The sequence below is a fragment of the Canis aureus genome, chromosome 22 (assembly GCF_053574225.1).
Source record: "Canis aureus isolate CA01 chromosome 22, VMU_Caureus_v.1.0, whole genome shotgun sequence".
Taxonomy (NCBI): domain Eukaryota; kingdom Metazoa; phylum Chordata; class Mammalia; order Carnivora; family Canidae; genus Canis; species Canis aureus.
In genome coordinates, this window is record NC_135632.1 from 25920134 (window position 1) to 25937305 (window position 17172).

Below are 17172 nucleotides of genomic sequence, written 5' to 3' on the forward strand. Positions count from 1 at the left end.
AAAAAGGGGAGGCAGTATTAAGTGGTAAGAAAAGGAATCTGTTTCTAGAATGACTGAGCTTGAGGTGACAGTAGGACAATGAGGTAGTGCTGCCCATCATGCAGTTGGAAAGATGTAGTTAGAGGTGAGAAGAACAGAGAAATGGAAATGGAGATCTGAGGGCTGTTGCCTCCTCAATTCTTCTTTTGAGAAAATCCCACCTGTGTTTGGGTTGCCATGGCCCAAATGGAGAGGATAAGTCATGATTGGCTGAAGTCCAAATATGATAACTTATTTCCCTTTGATTGATCAAGGGGTGAGCATGTGATCCAGTTCTGGCCAATTGCCAGGGGGCTTCTAGGAAGGATTTTCTTCCTGATAAAACAGACCTCCATGAGGAGAGGCTGTTTTGCTTCCATCTCTTTCTTTCCTCTTGTGATGCCGTCAGGAAAGAATGGGATTATTGGAGAGATGCGGCTTGACATGTTGAGAGGTATGGCTGACACACTGATGGCAACAAAGCAGAAAGATGGTCAGAGGCTTGGGTCACTGATGTCTTTGTTGGTTCACTGAACCAAGTCTGGAATTGCCTGCATCCAGACTCCTTGTTACACAAAAGTTTATTAGATGTCCTTGTTACTCGTGTTACTGTTAGTCGGTATTTCATTACCGTCCTCTGAACATATCTTAACTGAAACAGATATAATTACTAATGCCTGTGAGAATGGATGTGACCTGAGAGCGAGGGAGGAAGAGAAAGATGAAGCCTGGAGATGCACCCATATTTAGGAGATGGAAGCTTTTCGCTAATTAAACTGAGCTTTTTAATAAAAAAGCTACAGAGGAAACTTGTTGTAATTATGAAAACATACCACACACAAACAGACACACCTACAACCTCCCTCCTTGAACCACATATTCCAGAGAGCATACGTTCCAAATGAAAGGTCAAAAAGGAGATGGGTTTCAGTTTGGAGCTCCAGGAGGGCAATTATTTCTCTAATGTGATTTGCTTCCTGTAGCTTTCCTGATCCCTCCAAATGAGATTGTTTGCTAAGCGAGGCGTCTCCTTCCTCTTTCACCCTTGGATGAATTAGGGAGCAAGAGGAATTGGTCAAGGCTCCTCACCATGATGGGCTGAGGAGCTGTGGGTACTCCTTGTGGATAGTGGTCTGCCACTGGAGAGGCCACGGGCTGGAGCGAGGAGCTGACTCATAGGGTAGGGAGAACGTGGCCTGGATCTTTCACAGAGGTAAGCAGTGTCCGATTGCACTGGGGGGAGGAGGGGGAGGTTGTGACAAAGAAAGCCCTATCTATTCCACTGAGCAATTAATGCCATTATTTTTCTTCAAAAAGCATTTTCTCTTAAGCCATTGAGGATAATTTAGCCCCCATCTTGACAGAATGTACTAATGACTGCTAATGGATACATTCTTTTAATAAATGAAGAGGCACAAGAAAATTGCCTGATATTAAGCAGAGTCCCACGTGTCTTATCTGAGCCTATAATGGCCCTATCAAGTGACCTAAGTGAAAGAAATGTGACTCTTCAGGGGTTAAAGGAGTCTATTTTTCCTTAGTGCAATATAAATTCACTGCGAAGAGGAATAATAATTCATTGGTCTATCCTAAGAAATGGGTAAAAAGGGGGCCATATCTCAGGTTAAATGATGCATTTCCTACTGGTAGCAAAGAAAATATGAAATAGAACTCTGTGCACTGTGAATTTATATAAATAGCTTCTTATCTGGCAACAGAGCCTGAAACTCTTTTGGATCTCTGATCCTTGAAATTTTAGCCCAGAAGTCAAAGAGCCTGGTAATTTGTTGTTAATTTTGTCCATTCTTTTTTTCAATACCTTCCAGGGTGGTTTCTGCTCGTGGGTTTGGTTTGGTAATTTTAAACTCTATTCTTGGAAATGTTTCTCAAGAGTCAAGTAATCCCTAGTACTCTACTTTTGGGGAACACTTCTTAAAATGTACAAAGAATTCCAACAAATCAATAAGAAAAAGACAAATAACCCAAAAGAAAAATGGACAAAAGAAATGAATCAGAAAATCAAAGAAGATGAAATGGCCAATAATCATATGAAAAGATGAATGATCTGTATCAGTCTTCTGCAACTTGCTGTTCTCAAAGCAACGCTATGATAGCTTCATCCATTCACGTTTTGTGTGTGGCAACATTCATTCTCACTGTTGTAATACTATTTCACTGGGTGAGTATTCTATAATTCTTTTTTTTTTTTAAGATTTTATTTATTTATTCATGAGAGACACACACACACAGAGAGAGAGAGAGAGAGAGAGAGGCAGAGGCACAGGCAGAGGGAGAAGCAGGCTCCATGCAGGGAGCCCAACGTGGGACTCAATCCCGGGTCTCCAGGATCATGCCCTGGGCTGAAGGCGGTGCTAAACCGCTGAGCCACCCAGGCTGCCCAGTATTCTATAATTTTATTCTCTATGTCAGCATGAGTCTATATAATGCTCAGAAACAGCTGCAAATCACATAATAGATTGCAAAAAAAAAAAAAAAAAACAAAAAACACTTGATAGAACTATTTTTAAAAAGCCAAGTAATGATAAAAACAAATGCCTTGGGGAAGGGGGAGATTGACATTGGGGATGGGATAAGAGGATATATCTGTTATCTATTGTTGAGTAATGAACCACATTACTCTGAAATGTGTGGCTTAAAACTGAAACTTAAGTGGCTTAAAACAAAAATCAATTATTGTTGACTCTCCAAGTCAACGCTTCAGGCAGGGTTCAGCAGGGCTGGCTTGTCTCCATTCCACAGAGAACCATCTGACTCTCTCCTGTGACTGCATTCAGCTGGGCTGGGCTGGAGGGTGGAGATGGCCTCACCTGCAAGGCGGCCATGCCTTGGACCTTTTCTTTTTGGCTTCTCTCTCCATGGGGTATCTCATCCTCCAGGTCTTCTTTTTTCACACAGTCTTTCTCTCCAGCATGGTAGCCTGGAGTTCTTGACAAGGACAAAGCACCCACATAATACTTGTGTAATTAAAACTTGATGGCAATTAAAATAATATATTACCTAATGAAGGAGTGCTCTGTGGCCCAATACTTTTTGGAAATGCTGTATACAGCATCCCCTCTTAGAGACTGATAATGAAAAAGGAAAGCTTGCTAGAGGTCATGAGAAGTCTTGCAATAAGCAAAGAAGAAAAGATCTTTGGTGATAGGAGCTGATAAGAAAAGGCAGAAATGCTTCATCTTCTCTGTCCTTGGGGATATGACAAGGTTCGAGAAAGCTAGAAGGCTTGGGCCTGCCTTGGGAGAACCTCCTCATCCTCTGAACTCTCCTATTCCTGCCCCCTCCGGGGTACAGTGGAACCATGGGTGGCTCTTTCTGACTGCCAAGGCCTGCTGCACACACATAAGGCTCGCAGAAGTGGCTTCGAGGTCAGAGTCCACGATGCTGCTCCTGGAATCAGGTCACCTAGGTCTCTGCTCCTTCCCCACTGCCCTGCCCTGGTCTTGAACAGCTCATCTTTCTGATGCTTACCTCTCATTTGCTTTAACTCCTCTGACCTGCTTTGGTCAATTATCCTGACCACTTTGTATATGTGGACCTTCCATTTGTCCCTTCTGCCTGGTGACCATAAGCTCCTAGGAGCTTTTCTCTCTTCCTTTCCTTTTATTTAATCTGGAAGTTAATCCATGCCAGTTTCAACAAACTCAAATAATACCCTGAAATGAAAGCCTCCCCTGGTCTGTTCCCATCCCACCGTCCCACTGTCAATGGCTGAGTTTATTTCCAGATGATTTTCTATTTACATAAACACAAATAAGCATGTGTGTGTGTGTGTGTGTATTTGAACAAAAGGAGCATGAATATGTTGCTATACTTCCACAATCTCTCTTCCCATTTACTATTGCATCATGTACATACAGTCTTTCCAAGTCAGTGCATATAACTCTTTAATAGCTGCAGTACTCCGAAGTACAGACCTTCCTTGATTTATTTAACCATGTCTCTCTCGATCAACATTTACTTTGCTCCTTATTTTCTGCCATTGTAACCAGTGTGGCAGTGATCCTCATTGTACACGAATCTTTGCACATTCATGCGAGTGTTCTGAGGAACAGGTTTCCAGAAGCAGCAGTGCTGGGTCTCTGGGTATGCCTGGCCTTCCCTGTCTAATTGCCCTTTTGACCCCAGTGTCCCAGAGACCTCGGCTGTCATCCACCTGCATGCCGGGACCATGCTACCGTTCACGCGTTCCAGGACCTGTCTTACCTGCTCCTCCTTGGAGAGCCAATCCCTCATGGCCTGCTCTCTGGAGCTTTGCCCTGGCAGCCTGAGTTGTTCTCATCGGTTGACAACTATGCCTTGATTCCTGCACTTGCCACATTGTGTTATCACTATCTTCCTACTTGTCTAATTTCCCCACTGGACCAGAAATTTCCAGAGGCATCATTAGTGTCTGGCAAGGCACTTGGCACTAAGTGACTGAGTGAATTCATTAGTCAATTTAACTGAACTCGCACTATGCTAAACAGGAGCAATACCAAAGTCCCTGTTCTTGAGAGGGTGGAGCCACAGTAAACACATAATTGTAAATCATCAGCCAGAGACAATAAATGTCACGAAGAAAGGTGAGGTGGAGTCTGGCCTGGAGAATGGCCTTTGAGCAGAGACCTAAAGGAGGTAAAGGACTGCGCCTGTTGAATGTCTGGGAAGAACATTCCAGCCACGGATGTCTGAGTGACCACAGGAAGGACAGGTACAGGGCTCCTCACTCCCTGGTATGATAGGAGGATTCCCCTAAGGCTGATAATATCACAGCAAAGTTAACTCAGTTTGGGAACCTAACACTTATGTCCCAGTTTGGGTTCCCAAGAAGAAGCCTCTGAGATTGGTGTGTAGGAGGTTTATGAGGGTAAAGGAAGGGATTTGTGAGGGAAGAGAGACAGTGAGATCGGACAGAAGGAAAAGTCTCAGAGGGGGTGTCCATCAACCCTTGAAAGTTCTTTTTCTTTCTTTTTTTTTTTTTTTTTTAAGACTTTATTTATTCATGAGAGACACAAAGAGAGACGCAGAGATATAGGCAGAGGGAGAAGCAGCCTCCCTGTGGGGACCCCAATGTAGGACTTGATCCCAGGACTGCAGGATCATGACCTGAGTCAAAGCAGATGCTCAACCACTGAGCCACCCAGGTGCCCCAACCCTTGGGAGTTCTGAATTCAACTGACCACTCAGGGTGGTCCCCAATTGGAGTGAGGGGGCCTGACCTTCTTGCCTTGTCTCCATCAGCCACGAGGTATCAGGTACCATGGGAAGGGGTCCAGCCTTGGGCTCACTGATGCTTTTTAGCCTTCGCCAGCTCCAGAGAGGGTCCCAGCTGAAGGGCTGTCTGCCAGCAGCATTCCCAGCAGCTGAGAGGGCGAACCCTTTGCTCTTGGAGAAGGTGCTGGGTGGGCCAGCCTAGAGCTTATCACAGGTGAGCTAGGTGGCCTTTGCAGAGAAAATGAGAGGAGAAGTTGATTTCCTGGGCCTGATGGCCCAGTCCTTTCTCTTCCCCAGCTCTGCCCAAGGTTGCTGATACCCACAGGCTGAGTCTCTCAAGCTTCTGTAGGAGCTCCTCGAGCTCCCTGCTAGCTCTTTCTGGCCAGGCCAGCAGGAGCCACGGGTCAGACATTAAAAGGAGGAGAACAGGAGGAGGGCAGGTGTTTTTTCCCTTCCCTCTCTGCCTTGGCAGGATCTCAGTGAGCAGCTCTGTCTCCTGGCTCTACCTCCCCTGTTCAGGTCCCCAGTGTTTCCTGCCTCATGCAGAGAACCTAAATCCCTGGGTTCTGGTACTGTGGTAAACACAAAATGGTCAAATCTCCTTCATGGAAGGACTGGCTGCCCCCACAGCAGGGGGTGCAGCCCGCAGGCTTTCAAGCATCAGCTCCTGCAGGGTGGGCCTGGCTGGAGGTCATGCCTCTCTCCAAAGCAGCCCACAGCTGGGGACTGAGGGGGTGGGGTAGTAAATGCCTCCTCATGTTGACTCCATGGAGACACCCTAGAGGGCCGCCCTCCAGGCTTGGCCGAGCCTTAGTCTACAAGGCGGTGTGCCTTCTTCCTCTGATGTCCGGCTGCTTCTGCTTCCCTTCCCTGGGGGTTGACCCCTGGTTAAGTGTCCTACACCCCAAACTATGCTTAAGTCTGCTTTTGGTGAACCCGACCTACAACACCACTTCTTCCCCCTGTCCTTCCTGCCTTGAAGTGGCTTCCTGTGGTGCTAATCTCTGGGGGGCCCCACCATGCACTGATTGGACGCTCAGATTTTCCATTGCCTATGTAACCAATCCACTGCATTATATCCCCGTCTGCTTAGATACTTATATTGAATTCAGTTTTTCTGGTTAGACCCTGCCCGGTATACTGAGTGAGTTTCACATGTAAATTTAAGTTTGTATTCTGGCCTCCTCTCTTTAGCAATTGTGTTTTAAAGGGCCCCCTAAGTCACCCCAAAATATTTAAAAATACAGTCCTTTCCTTGGTCTCAGGACCACCTGTCAGTTGGAGACTTGTGACACTGGGCCCTTTGACAGAAAGAAAGGACAGAGCTAACCATGAAGGTGTAGCATCAGCAAGTAAAACCAGCCAACAGCAGGTGAACCATAGCCCCCGTGGTACTCAGACGCGGTGGCCCAGCACTGTTCCACATAACCGCCTGTTCTCAACTGTCACCTGTGACTCCCCCTGAGTATAGACATACAGATCTCCCTCATGTTATGATGGGGTTACGTCAGGACATCATAAGCTGAAAATATTGTAAATTGAAAATGCATCTAATACACATAACCTCATAGCTTAGCCTAGCCTAATTTAAACATGCTCAGAATACTTAATTAGCCTATAGTTGGACAAAATCATGTAACTCAAAGCCTATTTGATAGCAAAGTGTTGAATATCTCATGTAATTTATTGAATACTGTACCGAGAGGGAAAAACAGAACAGTTGTAAGGGTATTGGTTGTGTACCTGGTGATCGTGTGGCTGCCTGGGAGCTGCAGCTTGCTGCCTCTGCCCAGGCATCATGAGCAAGGACCGGATCGCATATCACTAGCCCAGAGTAGATCAAACTTCAGAATTCAAAGTGCTGTTTCTACTGAATGCACATTGCTTTGGCACCATCATAAAATTGAAAAATCTGAGTTGATCCATCGTAAGTCAGAGACCATCATTATGAGGCACCAGTGATCTCTGAGCTGGGCTCTGGCTTCTTTGTACTGGCCTCTCTCCTCCACCCCTACTGTCGATGTGTCTGGCCCTGATGTTGGCTGGTGTCTCTGGTCCATACTTCCTGGCTCTCTCCTAAGGACCAGGCTGGGACTGGGGTGAAGTCAGCAAGGGCCTAGGGCGCACAACCTCTGACAGAGGCCCTGACAGGCTTGTGCACCTTGTGGGTGGGCAGCTGTCTTTGGAGCGGTAAGGTGGGAAGCTGGCACTGAGCCTGGTCAGAGGCTGGGAGTAGAGGGGGAGCCCCTGTATCAGCCAGAACACAATCAGAAGACAGAGATTACATCCATTTGTTTTTACAAGAGAGGACTTGATTGACATAATTGTTAATTAGGTAATTGAAAAGGCAAGCTCTCTAAGGTATTGTGGAGGTAGCAACTATAGGAAGCAGCCACCACTCCTCGGGCTGGGGGACTCGAAGAAGAAATTGATATTATTAAAAGTTGGAACTCAAAGGAGGTCCTGGGGACTGGGACCCCCAACCTCTGAGAAGTGGGTGCTACTCAGCGCATGCTGGTGTTTCTGAGGGGACCCCTGAGGTTGGCTGTACAGTGTTAAAGAAGTTGCAAGCTGTATTCAGCTGTTGCCACAGGACCTGACTCAGCTGGGGCGATGCTTGTAGGAACAGGAAACTAAAGGGGAAACAACCTTGAGGGAACAAGTCTTTGCCTCTTCCGTCAGCCTTGCAAGCGCCCTCTAGCGCCCCCTCTTGGCAGAACCTGGCAAGGAGCCGCTGACAAAGCAGAACTTGAGTCTGTGAAGTCCCAGGGTCTTGGTCACACAGCTGAGTACAGAAGAGTAGGTTTGAAGTCAAAGATCAAGAGCTCTGAATAACTGGCATACCTTCCCAAAGAGTTCATTAACACCCAGGGAGTCAGGGAAAGAAGTGGTCTGTGACCCGGCTGGCACAAGCTGACCCACAAATATAAGTCAAAGGGAGAAGAAAGACACCATTTGGGGTCCAGACAGTGACTGGAGATTCAGTTTGCAAACAGGAGTCAGCAGGTCTGAGTGATAATATCAAGTTTTCCAGATTGTTCAGTGACAGGCAGGAATGCCGCTAGAGCTACAAGAATTTGGCAATATTGATGCAGTAAACCACCAGTTTCTACATCTTTCTTCCTATCTGGTCCCCAACCACCACACACATACACACACACATATACACACACGGGCATGCATTGTAGATTCCTCATTCGTTGCTGTGTCTGCGCTGTAGAATACAATGAATGGTTATACTTCCAACCACTTCTCTCAGTGACATACCTATCACATAGTATTTTTCTAATTTTAAATAAATTCTTTGCCCAATGTAGGGGTTGAACTCATGACCCTGGGATCAAGAGTCTCATGCTCTACTGACTAAGCCAGACAGGCACCCCATAGGTACAGTCTTGAATAAGTGACTATATTTACTATCTGTTGCTGCATAACAAATTACCCCCAAATCTAGCAGGATTAAACAACCAACATTTATTATTACTAAGTTAATAATAACCATAATTATTATTGTTTCTCACTTCCTGTGGAGTAGTTTGCATTGTGGTTCAGAGCTTCTCACAAGGTCGCAGTAAGGAGACCATCAGGGCTGCCTGCCCCTCAAAGCTCAGCTTGGGGAGGATCCTCTTCTGAGCCCACTTGTGTGGCTGTTGGCAAGTGTCAGGTTCTTGCTGGCTATTAGCCAGAGGCCTGTCTTGGTTTCTTGCCGTGTGGGCCTCTCCATAGGGCAGCTGGATTTTCCCAGAGCGAGCAAGCCAGAGAGCAGGGGAGCATGAGAGATGGCCAGAAGGGCAGAAGTCAGAGGCATTTTCCTAATCTCAGAAGTGACATCCATCACTTTTGTTGTGTTCCATTTTTCAGGAGCAAGTCAGGTCCCGTCTGCCCTGGAAGGGATGACACGAAGGGACTCGATCCCAGGACCCTGGGATCACGACCTGAGCCAAAGGATCAACCACTGAGCCACCCAGGCACCCACGGAGTCTCCTGTTTTAATCAAATTCCACTTATAACAGAGGTAGTGGAAGGCATATATAACGATACATGTTCAGTATTGTGGCATCAGTTAGGCATCCACGATAGAAGGCGCACCAAATGACTGTAATTAGTATTCCTTCTACATAGCCAAACCCATTTAACTTTGCTGATTTGTTTAGGTCCCAGGTGCCTTTCATCAGCTTCCATGTTGATAGTTTACCCACCCCCCTCCCCCCATCCCCAAACCACCTACCACTTAATTATCACCCCACATGCAAACTCTGACACTCCCTGAAACTAACAAAGATCCTAGATCTGCCCATGCAATAGTCGGGGGTTACTCGCTGCCTCCTGAGCAGCAACAGGCTTTGGTAGCAACAATGAGATCCACAGGCTATGAACTGAATTTCTCAGGGCAGGTGCTGCCATAGTAGAGAGTTTGGTGAGAACAGCTCAAACCCTCCAACACTTCAGCATCGTCTACCTGAATTAAGGCAGGCTGCCTCCATCTCTCCCCTTATTGGCTGCATATTGCTTGGGTGACTTTAGCAGGGAATGAAGTCTTCAGACATTTGATGACCACAAAACAAAAACAAAAACAAAAAAACCACATGCCAATTGAGGCAAGAGAACATACTGGTACTGAATGAGCTTCAGTCTTTTGGGAACTGTTGTCAGATTCTTTCTTGTATTGGTGGAGAAGAAGGAGGAAGAAGGTGTGCCAGAAGAGGAGGAAAGGGAAAAGAAAATGCTAGGGGGAGGGACTGATGGGCTACAGATTTATAAGGCAGGGTTCACTGGTAAAATGGAGGACATCCAGTTAAATTAGAATGTCAGATTAAAAGAATGGAAAATAAAACTTTAAAGTATGAGGCTATCTCATGTAATACTTGGGATAGACTTACACTAAAAAATATTTCTTTTGTTTTTATCTGAAATTTAAATTTCACTGAGCATCCTCTAATTTTGTTTGCTAAATCTGGCAACCCTACTACAAGATCAATCTCTCCCCTTTGTCTCCGAACCTATCATCATTTCTCAGGGTCATACTGCTGTGGGGCAAAAGGGACTTCCTTGCCCTTTCCAGTGGCCATGATCTGGTGTTAATATTGCTGTCTCCTGCTGCTCTCGGCCCCCTGTCCCTAGTCCCCCAGGCAGCTGCAGGAACAGCATGTCGCAGGAGATGCCACAGGCTCATCTGAGGTCCCTCTGCTCCTCTCTGGAAGGCTCCACAGCACTTGGCCCCCACCACTCCAAGTCTCCCAACATGAGTGCGTGTAAATCCAGCATGACAGGTTTTAAGAGAACAAGGGAACTCTGGGTATCAGTTTAAATGTGGGCAAAACATTTCTTGCTGAGCAGTTCATGTTAAAAGGGATTTAGTTTGCCCCTTGGTGAACAGCCCGGGAGGGGAGCTGGAAATCTACTCCAGAAGGGCTTCTTCCAAATTTTCCCTTTCAGGTTTCACAGCACAATGGCTCCTATTTTAGTGGCCAAGGTTCTTTTGTTGTTGTTGTTTTTTTAATTGTTTTAAATTTTTTATTAACAAAGCAGAAGGAACCACAAGAAATATTCACGTTTTCATTGTGGAAGAGGAAAACAAAATTCAGGTCTCCAAGGTTTCTAAGAAAACAGCAAAAATCAGGATCTGTTAAATGCTAATCTGTCCCTCCAGTGTGCTGTTCATCCTTCTCTCCCACTGCAGAGTGGGGGAGACAGTGGCCTGATGCTGGGAGAAAGCTCCTCGCCAGTTGTCCAAACAATGGAAATTTCCTGGATTCTTTGCTGCAGTTTTTCAATGTTAATGGACATATGCTGACTTTTTTAAAGCTAGCTGTTACTAGGGGCAAAAAGAAGGACAAGAGAAAAATGCTTACCTTCAGACTCTCTAATGTAGGCGAAAAAGTCTTCCTAAAGAAATGAACAACGATGACAAACATGCTCACGCTGCGCTTCATCAATCTGGATCCTGTTCTTGCACAGCAGGTTACTAGGTCCCACGTGGGAGACTAAGACAGGAAGGACAGAAGGAGCAAGATAGCATCTCATCATCAGAACTGGGGTCCAGGGTGGTGCCAAATAGTTCCTGCTGCCTGGCTAAGCTTATCTCTCACCCCTTTCTTCTTCCCCTCCTCTGCTCCAGCACCCTTTGCTACTTGTTATTCTCTGACTTCTCAAGCTGTTTCTCCTCTCTGTCCCTTCTGTTCCACCATTCCCATTTCCCTGTTCATTGACATTCAACTTGGGAAATGCCTCCTCTGGGCAGCGCCTGACCCTGACCCTCCCAGGTTGTGTTAGATATCCTACCAGTGTGCTCCTCTGCCCAGCTCCATCACTGCATGAATCTCAAGGTAATACCTGTTGGTTTGGGTCTTAGCCTCCTTTGTGGTGTCTGAACACCTTGAGGTCAGACATTGTGTCTTGTTCATCTTTGTAGACCCTTGTCCAGCAAGGGATCTGTTCCACACCAGGCAGGTAGGTGCTCAGTGGAGGGCTGGATGGACAATGATCTTGAAATACTTGATAATGAGTTCCAGGGTTGACTGGATTGTCACTTGATTGTGACAATCATAATGTGGGTGCAGGCACTATTCAAGATTGCTAAAGGCCTGTTGGATGTAACACATTTACGCAGGTTAAGGATGCCCCTGACTAAAATGTCCCCTTGCATTGTTTCTGGCTGGAATACTGTCAGTCCTCTCTGATGACCCCAGGCTTTTCATGAGGAGATAAAATTGGCCGTCAGTACATACTTGTTCTTTAAGAAAAATGTGCAGATAATCACAATCTTTCTTTTTTCTTTCATTTAAGCCAAAAAGTAAGTAAAATCAGCAGCGAAGTTGCACATGATAAAAAAGAAAACTTTTTTGGTGGTATGAAGGTGAGGTGCCAACTATATGCCATGGTTTATTCATTGATTTATTCAAATTTACTGAGCACCTGCTATATGCTGGGCAATGTTTTAGGGGCTCCAGACACAGCAGTGAACAAGATAAATGAGATCCTTTCCTCTTGGAGTTCACCTTCTGTGGATGAGAAAGAGATAATAAACTAATAAACACATAAGAAAACATCTGATCATAGTAAGTGCTACTCAAAGAATGAAATCAGAGGGATGGACTAGACTGGGTGGTGGGGAAGGCCTTTGCCAGGAGGTTACATTGACGCTGACACCTGACAACAAAAGTATGAGAGTAAAGAGAAACTCCAGAAGACATCATGCAAAGGATCTCCAAGGTAGGAATAGATGCATTTGGATGGTATTTATGTGCTTACCTGTTGATCATCTGTCTCCCCCACTGAGCTGCAACCTCCATGACAGGAGGGACTGTATCTATTCTATCTACCAACATATGCTCAGCACAATGCCTGCCTGGCATATAGGACATTCATAATATATATTATCGAATAATGAGTGAACCACAGCCCACCATTCTTTCTGCCTCAGGTCAGGGTGGTTCCTGCAGGTATGGGCCATGGGGCCCCAGCTTGGGAGAGCAGAGCAAAGCAGAAGCCAGTTGCCTTGTCTGTCTTGCAGTGAGAGAGGGCTCAGGGACTCAGGCACAGGGTGAGTGGTTATCGTATCCCAGCCACTCTTTGGAGGCCTGTTCAGTCTGCTTATTTGCCATGCTTATGGGAATTTGAGACCAGACTTGGCTGATTTCATTCTTATCGCTCAGCTTCACAATAATTTCTGGGCAAAAGGAAGCTTCTAATTACGAGTTCAGATCCCCCGGAAGCCATATGCCAAGCCATATATGTGGGAAAATACCCAGCTGCCTTCTTGGATGTAAGGATGATAATAGCTAACTGACAGGCTGATCTGGGCCTGCCAGGCCTTTAACTCAAACAAAACAACAGCCACAACAACTACAAAAGTCCTGCAGCAGCTGCTGGTTCCAGGGACTGGAGTTATTCAGGAGCCTGACTCCCACCAGCTACCTTGCATCTTTCTTGGGATAGTTAAGGTCTTTGAAGATTCTGGGCCAATTTCATTCTCTATCAAATATCTTACATTCTTCCCAAATTTCACATCAAATGCATATTGCTCTTGCTCTAAAACATTTGAAAGGGTTTTGTCTCAGTTAGCTAATGCTGTGTAACAAATCACCTAAAAATTTAGTGGCTTAAAACAACAATGTATCACCATTCAGGGATGGTTCTCCTCCAAGTAGGGTTAGCTAGAACAGCGGGTAACTGTAATTGTCCGAATGCTTGAGCAGTTGCTCAGCTGAGGATGAAATGTCTGGAATGCCTGGGCATTTGGAGTCAGGTGGAGCTTGACTGGGAGTTCAGTTGGGGCTATCAGTTGGGGGCCTTGGTTCTTCCTGTGGGCCTCTCCGTGTGGCTGCTTGGACTGCCTTCTAGCATGGTGGTTGAGTTCCAGGGAGGACTGTTCCAAGAGTAAGCTTTCCAGGAGGGAGGAAGCAGAAGCTGCCAGATCAATTAAAGTCTAGTCTTGGAATTGGCATAGCATTCCTTCTACATTTTTTTTTTTTTTTACTCAAAGCAGTGACAGGCCCAGCCGATTGTTAATGCAGGAGGGAATTACATCAGGCATAAATATGGGGAGATATGTTCGTCTGGGTCACCAAATGATAATTTACCATAAGTCTCAAAATACTTATTATTGTGGCTCTCAAAAACATTAAACAGAAATACCACATGATCCAGCAATTCCACTCCTGGGTATATACACCTAAAAGAATTGAAATCAGGGACATAAATATTTGCACACTCAGCTGCATAGCCAAATGGTGGAAACAACCCAGATGCCCATCAACGGATGAATATATAAACAAAATATGGTATATACATACAGTGGAATATTATTTAGTCTAAAAGATACGTGAAATTCTGATACATGCTATGACATTAACCTAGAGGACATCACGCTAAGTGAAATAAGACAAATATTGTATGATTCTACTTACATGCTATAACTGATAGTTAAATTCAAATTCAAATGTGTTAGCTAACAAATTCACAGAGACAGAATGTAGAATTGTGCTTACCATAGGCTAGGGAGAGGCAGGTACAAAGAATTATTGTTTAATGGGAATGGAGTTTTAGTTTGGGAAGATGAAAATGTTCTGGAGATGGGAGTTCTATTTTGATGGTTGCAAAATAGTATGAATGTTATTGTGCCTTCACCGTACATTAAAAAAATGGTTAAAATGGTACATTTTACATTCTGTATATTTTACCATAATAAAAATTATTATTTTGAGTTTTGTAGAAATGAAATATTCATTTTATATTTTTGGTATCTATCATATTTGCAACTGTGTAAGAGTTGGGTTGAGCTGCAGCTTTTTGCTATTCAGTGTGGTTCATGGACTGGAAGCTTTGGTATCACCTGTGAGCTTGTTAGAAATGCAGAGTCACAGGCCCCATCCCAGACCTACTGAATCCAAATGTGAGTTCAAACAAGATCCCCAGTGGTTTCATATGCTCATTAACATTTGAGAAACACTGAATTACTTTACATAATGTTATGTTTTGTAGACATTTAATTATTTATTGACTTCAATCATATAATTTTCTGCTTTGCTATTTGGAATCATTACACGTATTTTTAAGCCCTCAAAACTTTTCATAGGGTTTTTAAATGACACCATGCCTAGGGGGCCTAGGAGATGAACTTGGCTGACTTTGCATGCAGTCACATCCCTTTGTCTGCATCCCTGACTTTCCCCGCTGTATGTACCGTTCTTCAGGTTCTCTACATGGGTTTCTTTGAGCTGTGACTAGGATGACTTCCTAGGCTTTCAGAACCACAGTCTATGGCCAAGGGACCTGTCCTCAAAGCAGCCCAGCCCTCTAGAATAATACATTCCACACAGGGTTCACCTAGCCAGGGAGGAGAATCAACCTTGCCGACTCCAAATTACTAAATGAGCAGGTCAACCTTAAAACTTCCTACTGAGTAAGTAACCTCAGCCTAGCCCCATTCAAAAAAATAAATATTAACTGAAATACAATATACAATATACAAAAAGTACACACATGTTTATAACTCAATACATTTTCATACACTGTCAGCTTTCTTATAACCAACCCACAGGTCGAGGAATAGAACATGACCGCATCCAGGAAACCCTTCTGGTCACTACTGCCCCTCTCACCCAAAATTCACAGCTCTTTGGACTAATAGCATAGATTACTTTCACCAATTTTTGTTCTTTCTGTAAACAGAATGACACAGTACATTGTCTTTTGTGTCTAGCTCAACTTTACGCTTCTGAGATTCATCCACATTGTTGCATGTGGCTGCAGTTTGTATTCTCATTGCTGTATCATGATCCATTGTGTGAATTCCCCCAATTTAAAAAAGTCATGATATTGTTGATGGGCTTGTGGGCAGTTTCCAGTAGGAGGCTACAATGATAGTACAATCCCGTATTTTTTGGGCGCAGTACTCAGTGCATTTCCGTGGGAACTACCCGGGAGTGGAATTGCTGGGTCTGGGCGTGTGGCTCTGTTTAGATTTAGTGACACTGCCAAGCAGTTTTCTAAACTGTTAGCCCTATCCTTAATCTAAAAATGAATTTCCTGCCCCCATTCCATCCCTTCTAACCGTTGTGACAATTCTTGAACATGACGTTATTTCTCCAACACAAGATTTACCAATTCCTACCAAAACATTGGTGCTCACATTTCTAAATAAATAAATGCGTCCATGAAATCCTCAGCAGTGGCAAAACGAAAAAGCCGAGAATCGGATGACAGCTATAATGTCGAGATGCTAAGGCGTTTTCTCTTTGTTGCTGAGAGGGGGCCGGGAACCTTTGCAAAAGCTGCTGCCAATCAGGCTTGCGGATCTTTGCAGCGCTAATTAACAGCACTTGGGCAAGCAGGGGGGGCGGGGCCGGCACTGCGAAGCGAATTGAGCCATCCCCGGGCTTACGACTAATTATAAGCACAAAGAGCGCTTAAAGACCATGATTTAAAGAAAAAAAAATCCCAAAACCAGACAAAAAAAACCTCTTCAAAATTCTAATACCAGCATGCTTGTGATTGCAGGGCTTGGGGGCAGGGGTGCCAGCAAAAATCTCCTACCGCGGACGAAATCACACAGCACAGCCCCAAAGTCGAGCAGCCGTGCTCCCAAGCGCCGCCGCGGAAGGGCTTCCTTTGTGTCCTCCCTCAGTTGGGAGAGGGTGTCCCGCATCTCCAGGGGCGCCCTGGCCCTGGCATGTTAAACCTGGTATTCCCGGTTGTCACTAGGCTCGGGAGAGCAGACTGGGGTAATCCAGGCCCCTGCGGGCGTGAGGGGGGTGGGGGCGTATGCGCAAGCTCTGATCCCCTTTAGCTACAAACAGCTAATAATCCATAAGATATGCAAATCAGGCCCCAATTAATAGCACTTATTAACATCTCCTGGAACAGTGCAAGAGGAAGCTGAATGTTGGCCAGGGAGGAAAGCAACCCTTCTGCACCTCATTGCCAAAGCTTGTCTGTTCAGGCGAAAGCCCTGGGCTTGTTGGGAGGGAAGAAGAAAGCTGAAACAGGAAGGCTGCTTTGGTGCCCTCGGGTCTTAGGGGAGAGTGTCCTCACAGTTCAGACATGTGCAGTGATTTGATGTGAGGCTGAGGAATCAGCCGTGACCACATCCCCCCACCCCCACCCCTGCTTCTCCTTCCCTTCGGGGCACCGCCAGGCCCACCCTATCCAGTTCCGCAGGATACAGGCCTCCCACCAGCCTCTGAGAAGAGATCAGGACAATCAAAGAACCCCCAAAAAATGGAGGAGGGGGGCTAGGCTGGCAGTGCAGTGGGGGAGGGGCGAAAGGGAAAGAAACAATACTTAAAAGGGTGGTGGGCAGCTGTTTGCATGAACAGTCTCACACATTCCAGAGCAGGAGGTCTTTTTTTTTTAATATTTTTTTTATTGGAGTTCAATCTGCCAACATATAACATAACACCCAGTGCTCATCCTGCCAAGTGCTCCCCTCAGTGCCTG

General features: G+C 45.4%; 2 long non-coding RNA genes across 3 annotated transcripts; one reads left to right on the top strand and one right to left on the bottom strand.

The window, feature by feature from the left end:
• The first annotated feature begins 988 nt into the window (after positions 1–988).
• LOC144293932 (uncharacterized) lies at positions 989–14437 on the top strand. The gene is made up of 3 exons (XR_013361287.1): positions 989–1231; positions 1845–2197; positions 9094–14437. It is a non-coding gene; the product is annotated as an uncharacterized LOC144293932 (long non-coding RNA).
• LOC144293931 (uncharacterized) lies at positions 6847–16459 on the bottom strand. Of its 2 annotated transcripts, none has more exons than XR_013361285.1 (4): positions 16270–16459; positions 11566–12233; positions 11085–11216; positions 6847–9116 (listed from the first exon to the last, which is right to left on the bottom strand). It is a non-coding gene; the product is annotated as an uncharacterized LOC144293931 (long non-coding RNA). The 2 variants fall into 2 exon arrangements; XR_013361286.1 differs by having other exon boundaries at positions 6848–9116; positions 12148–12233.
• Positions 16460–17172: the final 713 nt, after the last annotated feature.